Source organism: Vicia villosa, linkage group LG4 (genome assembly GCF_029867415.1).
Source record: "Vicia villosa cultivar HV-30 ecotype Madison, WI linkage group LG4, Vvil1.0, whole genome shotgun sequence".
Lineage (NCBI taxonomy): Eukaryota > Viridiplantae > Streptophyta > Magnoliopsida > Fabales > Fabaceae > Vicia > Vicia villosa.
The window spans coordinates 12,897,290-12,907,617 of NC_081183.1; the positions used below are offsets into that span (position 1 = coordinate 12,897,290).

At 33.4% G+C, this 10,328-nt stretch overlaps 1 pseudogene; it reads left to right on the forward strand.

Moving 5' to 3' along the window:
• The first annotated feature begins 9,937 nt into the window (after positions 1-9,937).
• The window catches only part of LOC131598838 (ethylene-responsive transcription factor ERN2-like), a 2,268-nt pseudogene continuing 1,877 nt past the window's right edge, over positions 9,938-10,328 (forward strand).

The window sequence follows — 10,328 nt, forward strand, 5'->3', positions numbered from 1 at the left end:
GTCAAGATCCTCGTATTGAAGTATCATTCACCATTTGATCAAGAATTGATCATGGTTCATCAAGGAAAGATCAGAAATCAACAATTTTAAAAGTTTCTAAATTAGGGTTTTCATAGGAGAAAGTCAATTGAACTTTGACCAGCCATAACTCTCACATGGAACATCCAAAATTTTCCATCCAAAGCTCATTTTGAAGGAAATTTGATCCTCTATAATTTTGTCTCTCACATGCCAAGTCTAAAAATGCTTCATTTGGGAAATATGGACCAAAACATTATAGGTCCTTTTCAGAAGTCAACAAAAAGTCATTTTTTTCAAAAGGACGCACAAGGAGCATGGAAAATAATTTTGATATGAGACCAAAGACACTGGTTAGAGGTGTAACACCCCAAATTCTACCCGAAAAATATAATAAAATCAGAGTATAAATTTCAAACAAGCTCATTTGAGGTATCACATATTCGTCATTTCAAAAACAGTTACGGCTTATTTGCCTTCCCTCATAGATACATAGCACAAAAATTTAAAACGATAATCAAATCATTACTAAAAATCACTTTGTTTAAATTCAATAATTAACTTGCAGCGGAATCAACAAACTTCATAAATATTCAATTCAAGTCGTAGCATCATTGCACGGTAACTTTAAGTTACAATTTAAAACATAGTTCACTTAAAAATTCAGCAAACAAAATAATAAATAAAACAATCTCTTTATCCCCCCGAGTGCTACGTATCAGAGCAAGACACCAACTCGAATAACAGCAACTAAAGACTTCATAAAATCACTTCAAACTTCCACCGCTATCTTGAGTACCTGTCAATTTCCCATGGTAGGGAAACATCATTCAGAAAGGGTGAGATATCTACCAATATAAACAAACGCATGATAAACAATATATTAGAATTTAATCATACGAAATTATCACGTTACAGCTTTCAGACTACATTTATAATAACAATTAACCTGAACAGTTATAATTAACAAAAATAAATAACAACAACATATTAATAGTTATAACAATTATTTCTCATCTTCCAGACAATACCTGTCACAACACGTCATTAGTATAACAATTTATAATTACAACTCCATATTATCACAATTTAACAACAACTCAAGTCACATCACATCACAATTAAATCACACTCATGCCACATACAATGAGACTCTACAACTGCACATGCATGTGGTACCCAGGGCTTCAGCCCCCATCGCCAATTGCCAGTTAAACAGAGGCATCAAGGCATAAGCCTTCGTCACTAATTTGCCAATCCAGGCCGTCGCCAAAAATGCATATGTATATGAATGCAACAAACACACACAACAAACAACATCATCGTCACAAGGCATAAGCCTATATCGTCGCTATACTAATAAATAGAGGTACACATCGTCACTGAAACATCCTTCAACTTTGCATAAAACAACAACAATTATCACCACAACAACAACTAATTTCATCGAATCAACACGACAGAATCACAACAAATAATCAGGAATAATTTCCTACGAATTTAACCGCCACATATCGTTCATCATGAGTCCGGTTATAGAGTTAGAACCCCACCCCTTACCTTGTATTCGGAGTCCGTTCTACAATTCTACCGATCGAAGCCATCTAACCTTAGCTCCCAACCATTGCCTCTTTTAATCAGAATCAAAAGCTGAAAATTTTCCCAAATATGCAGCTATAGTGCGATGATCATATCTCACAACTCAGACCTTATTTTAAAGATCCCAACGGTCAAACGTTAGCTATAGGTGTTGCGAACCTACCCACAAAATTTGGCGACGATCCAACGGTTAACGAATCGGGGATCTTTGATTTAGTGAGACTGCTGCAAGAAAAACGGGAATGAATTTCTCTCCTATTTTCTCTCTTCTCTACAATTTCCCATAACCAATTCCCCAAGACTTTTTCTCTTCTAATTAGCCTAATCCTTATCTTAACTTAATTTCATTAAACCTATTGGGCCTAACATTCACACCCCACGTTTTACTACCACCATCACTTAATTAGGTCCATATAATAAATCTAGTATTTCTTCAATACTATTTCTACAACTTAATCAATTAATTAATCGACTAATTAATCATAAAAATCAATGTCAACAATTCTCAACACTCCACAAATTCAATAATTAAATTTGAAATAATTTGAAAGTATTTAATTAAATAATTAATTAAATACCGGGTGTTACAAGAGGACTCTCTAAGGTTTCTAAAAAGTCCTAGAACACTTCCATACCTCAAAAATTGAGAGAGATAGACCTTGTCAAAGTTGGTCGATTTTAAGAAGAAAAATGTGAAGAAAAAGGCTTCAAAATGAATACTTTTGCAAAGAGGCCCAATATTTTTTGATCCAATCTTGTTCTACAAATCATCAATGAGGTCTATATCCATTTACACAAATTTATAGGATTTAGTTGATTTAATATGAATTTTTTATTCATTTAAAATGATTAAATTCAAGTGAATCAAGCAAAAAATCAAAAGATGTGATATGGCTTGGATTTACAATCAAATATAATTATCCAATTGCATTATTATTGATTGAAAGTCATGGGAATATTGATTGAGAAGAAAAGATTGAAATTGAACCAATTTGGAAACCTTATAAATCAAATTTCTCAAGATTGGAAATCATGGATTTAGCAAGATACAAGCCAAAATTATTGACCTAATCCTTTCTCCTATAAAGGCATAACTCATCCAAGGCATTAGGGGACGGATTTGAGAAGAAAATTTGCTGCAGAAACCTCAGTCTTGAACTCAAAAAATCGTGGACAAAGGGGAAGTGCAAAACCGAGCTTCATTCGGATTTAGGCTAAAAGGAAGATCCCAATCACTTCCTTGGAGTCTCCTGAAGCTAATACGATCATTCACGAAGGCCAAAGCATCCAGAATCATTCATAATCGATCACGGTTTGTCAAGGATGATTTACTTTTGATTATGCCAAATTATATGCTATAAATGATTTTTGGTTATGTGTTTGAATTTGTATGATCATAAGGAACGTTTCTGGACTAGAAATTCATAGTTTCGTGGCAAAACCATCAATCCGCCATTGATAGGGTTCGGAGTTTGGAATTGGGGTATTTCTAAATAACCAAAATTAGGCAAAACGAATGGTACCATCGTGTTCGGAGGGTCAATTACAGTCGATCCATGGTCTTTATATAAATTTATATTGCATATTGTTTGGTCTTGATGGTTGCAGGTGGTGGTGTCGTCGCGAGGAAGAAGATGATCTCCAAACATGTCGCGCGCGAGTTCTTGCGTTTGAATGTTAAAGACATTATTTTTTTATATTATTTCTTGGTTTGATTGCATAAACAGCAAACAGGTGATGGCCTAATGGTTGATGGGAGCGCGTGATCCCCATGCGTAGAGGGACGGGTTCGATACCTGGCTCTCTCAAATATTTTGTGCATTTTCCTTGCTTCAGATCCCACGCTTCTCATGCCTGAGGGACCATCATACGCTTCAACGCATTAGCCAATGGATCACAAGCTTCTAAGATCTAATGCCCCTGGAGCGAAGGACCAGGTTGTACTCCCTCAGCGCGCGCCACAGCGAATCGAAGCTGAGTATTCTCTAGTTTCTTTTTGTTTTAATTATATAATTTAATTGCATTTTTATTTTATTTGTTTTCAAACCCTCATTAAAAATTCCTTTTTGTATAAAACTTGCTTCTTGAATTTCTTTTCATAAAAAAAAAATAATAATATCAAAAATAAAAATGTTTATTTTAAATTAATAGTTTTATTTGATTTAAATTGTTTAAATTACATATTTAATTACTTTTCTTTTTTTATTATTATTTATTAATTGATAAAAATATATTAGGGTTAGGATATTTAATCGAAACCTTATTTTCACCGATTTAATTAATTGGGTTGAAAACCAACAATTAATTTGTTTTATTCTATTAACTATGGCTAACTTGTGCCCGAACCAGGGTTTATGAGAATTTGCCCTACACTAAAAAAAATGTTATTTTTTCTGTGCCTTTTTTCAGGGTTGATTTTTCAAATGCTTCCCGACAATGCGCCTGATCAAGATTCAAAGCTAAGTACATTATTTAATTTAAAAACTATTTTGTTTCCTTTTAAATAATCAGGGTTTGCCTTGCCTTCATTTCTCTTCTGCCTTTGCCTTTTCAGGGTTAACCCCGAGGCTTCCCGCTAACCATATCAGATCAAATCAAGCTAAGTGATTTTGTTTATTTTATTTTAAATACATTATATCCTTATTTTTAGGGTTAACTGTGTTCGTCATCGAACCGATAAATGCACTCACCCTATTTTGTTTGCCTTTTCCAGGATTTGTCAAACCGCCGAAGCTACAAGTTTGGTAACCCTAAACCTTGTTTTCCTGTTTTATTATTACTTATGTCAAACCCTGATTAAGGGATCTGCTGGTTACAATTTCCCTTCCCCATTATTATTGTTATATTATTGTGTGGTTAGTAATCTTAGGGAGTGCAAGCCTTAAATCAATGTAGATAATTAATTATAAGATAATTTTCTGAATATAATCACGTGATTGTTGCACACACGCACGCTTTTGGGGTAACCTCTCTGTTGCCTTGTTGCCTGTTGCTTGTTGCCTTTGTGTTTTTTGCAGAATAAGCTATGTCCCTCGAATTTGAGGATACCTCAGCCATGCTGCCTCGATAATAAAAGGTCATGCGACCCTAAATGATGCTGCCTTCGATACACAATTATGACCTCGACCCTCGGATGTTGCCTACGGAAAATGGCTGAGGTATCTTCTGGTTGCCTAACGGAAAAATGGCTTATTCTGATCCTTGCCTTAGACTACCTGCCCTTCTATGGCATGGGACAGTCTTATGGCAAAGGATGCTTCGACGACCCTTCAACCTCCAAACGAAAGGCTTCCTGCCCTCTTATGGCAAGGATAGACCCTTTCATTCTGAAAGGCTAAAAGAGACCTATCATCTGAGTTTAAGGTAATTGCCCCTAATTGCCTTGCAATGCTCAAACTTTCATTATATTCTTTCTCATAATTTTTCAAAAGGGCTACGCTCATTTACGAGCTAAAGTCCCTATCTCTTTCATCTACATTTTCTAAACAAACGAGCAAGCAAAGCAATTAAGAGCCCATGGAAAACCATGGATGCAAAGGGTGCCTTACACCTTCCCTTTGCATAAATTACCCCCCGAACTTAGATTTCTTAAAAGGTTTTTTTCTGTTTCTTTTTGCCTTTCCGAATTTGTTTGGATAAAATAAAAGTCGGTGGCGACTCTTGCTTACCGCGACATTTCGATCGATAAAAAGTCAGTTCACCGTATTACAGACCTATATCAAACAAACTAAAGCACATTAGTACACTATTAATATTTAAACATGTATACAAGTCAAATAGAAGTCAAAGTAACTATGTTCAAGTAAATCGGAATCGAAATCGGTGAAATCGGAATAAGTGTCAAAAAAAGAAAGTTGTCGGAATTGAACGAAATTTACATGGCTATGGTTAAACGTCCTCACGGACTCAAAAATGAAGTTGGTTTTTCGAAATTCAGACCCTAAGCCCGACTTTTGTTTATGGACAAAAGCAAAACCGATAAAAAAACAGTCCCAAAATGTAAAGATAAGTGCATGAGCAGCTCCAAAATCGTCAAAATAGTATAGTTACATGTATAGAAGTCGACAAACAGATACATGGTTCAAAAGTTATGTACAAAACAAAAATATGCACCAAATTCGGATGACAAGTATTGTAACAATCGGTGCAAAATTGAAAAAAATTATACAAATTGAATATATATATATATATATATATATATATATATATATATATGTGTGTGTCTATATATATATATATATATATATATATATATATATATATATATATATATATATATATATACACACTAATTGAATAGGAATATATAACTATACTACTTGTATCAAACAAACTAAAGCACATTAGTACTTGTGTAAAAAAAAGAAAGTTGTCGGAATTGAATATATATAGTACTATTACCTTTTTCACTAACGTCTCTTTATTTTCTTGGTAGGAATATGTTCTACGCGTCTCTTAACAGCGTGGACGGTTGGATTGATCCAAATACCCTCATTATGATCATTTCTAGTACAAGATTCATTCTCATTTTAATCGTTTCTTGTACAAGATTCAATGCCAACACCAATATCACCTTGATCTCCAATGTTTTCATCAATTATTTTGTTAGATAAAAGTACTATAGACCATTTCGTACTTGTCGGATCATTGACATAGAACACTTGTTTAGCTTCAGAGGCTAGAATGAAAGGCTCATCTTTGTACCCCACCCTATTGAGATCCACTTGCAAAAATCCTGACTTATACATTCGTATGCCATTATTATTTTCAACCCACTTGCAAACCAAATACAGGAATCTGAAACTTCGCGTAATCAAACACCAAAATGCGCTCGATAACCCCAAAATATGACAAATTTGCAAATTTTGGATTTAAGTCATTCGCACTTGATATGTGCATTTCTTCAGCTACCAAGGTAACACCACTATTTGCATAGTACTTTTATCATCCTGTTCTTTGGTATAAAATGTGTATCCATTAATTGCGTATGCGCTATAAGAAAACACAACTATACTTGGACCATATGCTAAACATCTCAACATTTCTGTTACTGAAGCAGGATCTGAACGATACTTTGAATAAATATGTTCGTTAAACCACGGTATGAAACTTCGATTGTGCTCTCGTACTATCCAATTCTCATTTCTATTCGGATTTAAACCTCGGAGAACACCCTTGTGCATTTCAACATACGGCTCAACCTCAATCTCATTGTGCAGAACATACAAATGCACTTGATCCCGTTCGACCATTGATACTGTTACAACTTTATTTCCAATTAGCCTTTTTCCTTCTTTTTTTTCGACAATCGATTTGATTTCATCCATGTCTTATCCATGTCTTAATTAATCTAAACAAAAACAACTAATTAAGGCACAACACAATATATACAGAATGAATCTGGAGCAATAAACGCAACATATATATTTACGCAATTTCAGACAAATTCATCACAATACCAGTAATTTGAGAAAGCAATTTACCTCGGATTTTACCAAACTCAAGAAAACGTAGAGATTGAGCGTTGTACGTCAAACTAGACCGGGAAACACTGCTAATTCAAAGGAAAGAAAACTTTTATTATAAAAAATTTCATACAATAAAAACCGACTCAACCACTAATTAGTTTATATATAAATGATGTTGGAACTATCTGTAATAGCATAAGTAGTGCATTAATGTGAGTATACATAAAAATTAGGCCATACTCCATAGCTTAAAAAATATGTCAATCTTAAGAAAAAATGAGGCCATACAAATGATGCATTACTCCGTATTCAAGAATTTGAACCGCATCAATCAACCAATATAATCACCATTTGATATTAACAACAATTCAACATGGTGATTCAATGAACATCCCCACCCTTAATCCTCAAGAATGAACAACAACACTTTAATTTCTATCATCAATTAAGCACAACAAGCATTGAGTTTCAAGAATCCACAACAACAAATATGAATTTCTACTCTAGCAATATCAATCTCAACAATTAGTGTTCAACATCAATATGAATATCAACGCAATTCTACCTCTCATTCAAATTCGAAATCTCATGTGCTTTATTATTCATCAATTTCTTTGGAAGTCTAACCAATCCCACACGTAACTCACAATATAAAATTGAATAATCAATATAAATAAACTAGGAAAATACCTTTGACAAGTTCATATCATAATTTTCTATAAAATTCAACATGCGTGATTCAATGAACATCCCCACCCTTAATGCTCAAGAATGAACAACAACACTTTAATTTCTATCATCAATTAAGCACAACAAGCATTGAGTTTCAAGAATCCACAACAACAAATATGAATTTCTAGCAATATCAATCTCAACAATTAGTGTTCAACATCAATATGAATATCAATGCAATTCTACCTCTCATTCAAATTCGAAATCTCATGGTGCTTTATTATTCAGTAATTTCTTTGGAAGTCTAACCAAATCCCACACCTAACTCACAAATATAAAATTGAATAATCAATATAAATAAACTTGAAACTGAAACTCTAAGGGTGCGTTATATATTCAGCATTGAGTTTCAATATAATCAAAATACCTTTGACAAGTTCATATCATAATTTTCTAATTCCAGAAATTGAAAGCTTGATACTCTACAAGATTGGTGATGTATTTTTCAAGAGAAGAGAATAGAACGGAGAATGGTGGTCAACGACTTACCAAGGGAGACACTGCAGATTGAGAACGGAGAATGGTGATCACGGTCTTCTTCTCCGATGGCTGAGATGGTGAGTTTTCTGAGTTGGAATGGTGGCTCACGGTCTTCTTCTCCGACGGTGGCAACGAAGATTGGAGTTTTCTGAGTTTTCTATGGGCGCAGCGATGGCAAGAGAGAAAGAGGGAATTAGGGATTTGTGAGGGAAAACGCGTTTAGTATAATTTTGTTTTTAAAAATTTTAATTTTAAAAAAGCTATGACAGCGCTTTTGAAAAGCGCCTTCGTACCCATGCCTTTACCAGCGCTTTTTGGGGTAAAAGCGCTTTCGTAGCCTTACACCTATAGCAGCGCTTTTAAAAGCGCTTCATAACCCCTATAAGAGCGCTTTTGAAAAGCGCTTTCGTACCCATGCCTTTACCAGCGCTTTTTGAAAGCGCTTTCGTAACCCCCCTATAAGAGCGCTTTTTTCCGTGTTTATTAATTTTGTTGTTAGCGAAACCTATAGCAGTGCTTTCTCCTAAAAGCGCTTTCGTAGGAGTGCTGCTAAAGGACAAATTTGACATAGTGATATATATATATATATATATATATATATATATTATATATATATATATATATATATATATATTAGTTAAAATGTTTTTCTTCTTGATAAATTGATTTAATAGAATAAGCAAATCTAACTTAATCGATAAAAATTGATATTATTAGGTTAAACACTATTATTTGGTACAAATTTAAAACTTCACAATTGTTTGTAACTTTTTAGTAATTATTATGATGTTGGAAGACTGACTCCACATATCGAAGAAGAAGTTGCATGTAGAAAAGGTTCGATAAAATTTGTACAAGTTTGACATCTGATATCTGAAATACTCTTAACATGCCTTTTGTTTTAGGGTTTGGCGCATGTTAATCTTTTGTGATTCCGATTGCATCAATTACGATTTTCTTTGTATAAACGAAATTAACCTAATAGAATTATGTTATTTTTAATCAAAGTCTTAAGTGTGGTTTAGTGTATATTTTAAGTTAAGAATTTATTCAATTCTTCATTTTTATTTGTGTAGTGGTTACATAATTATTTTAAAATATTTATATGAAACCATGACTTATCTTGTTGTATAAACGAAATTAACCTAATAGAATTATGTTATTTTTAATCAAAGTCTTAAGTGTGGTTTATGTATATTTTAAGTTAAGAATTTATTCAATTCTACATTTTTATTTGTGTAGTGGTTACATAATTATTTTAAAATATTTCTATGAAACTATGACTTATCTTTTTGTTTTTATTTTTTATTTAAAAAAGTATTAGAGGTACAACTAAAATTAAATCAAAATGATTCTTTTTTGGTTCAACATCCAAACTGAAACTTGACCATGTCAAGAGTAATGTCACGCCAACAAATGAGACAGATATATCGGTGATTTTGAATATGAAAATGTCAAGTTGTCTTCATCATTCACAATTTAAAAAATTTAATAAAAACAATAATTAAAAATTATAATAAATATTCTTGTAGTTTATTATATTAATCCCACTTGACACCTTTTCTCATTCATCATATATATGATTCACAAATTTCTCTGAACAACATGAAAGTTTAGTGATAAACTTTGCACTATACTCAATGGAGATTCAATTTGAGGAACCAAAGAAGAGTTTGAGACCAAAAAGGAGCAACAAATTATTCAAGGTGGAAACAAAAAGAGTGAAACAAAAAACAAGTTTGTTGGGTGAGACAAAGACCATCAGGTAGATATGTTGCTGAGATTAAGGACACAACACAAAACATAAGAATGTGGCTTGGAACATTTGAGACAGCCGAGGAAGCCGCGAAAGCTTACGACGAAGCCGCAACACTTCTTCGCGGCTCCAACACTCGCACCAACTTCGTCACACAGGTTTCCTATGATTCTCCTATCGCTTCTCGAATTAAAAGTCTTCTTAAAAAACGAGAAAAAGGTAATGGGAAACTAGTAGAAGAAGATTTGGATGTTAGAAGCAGCACCACGAGCCGT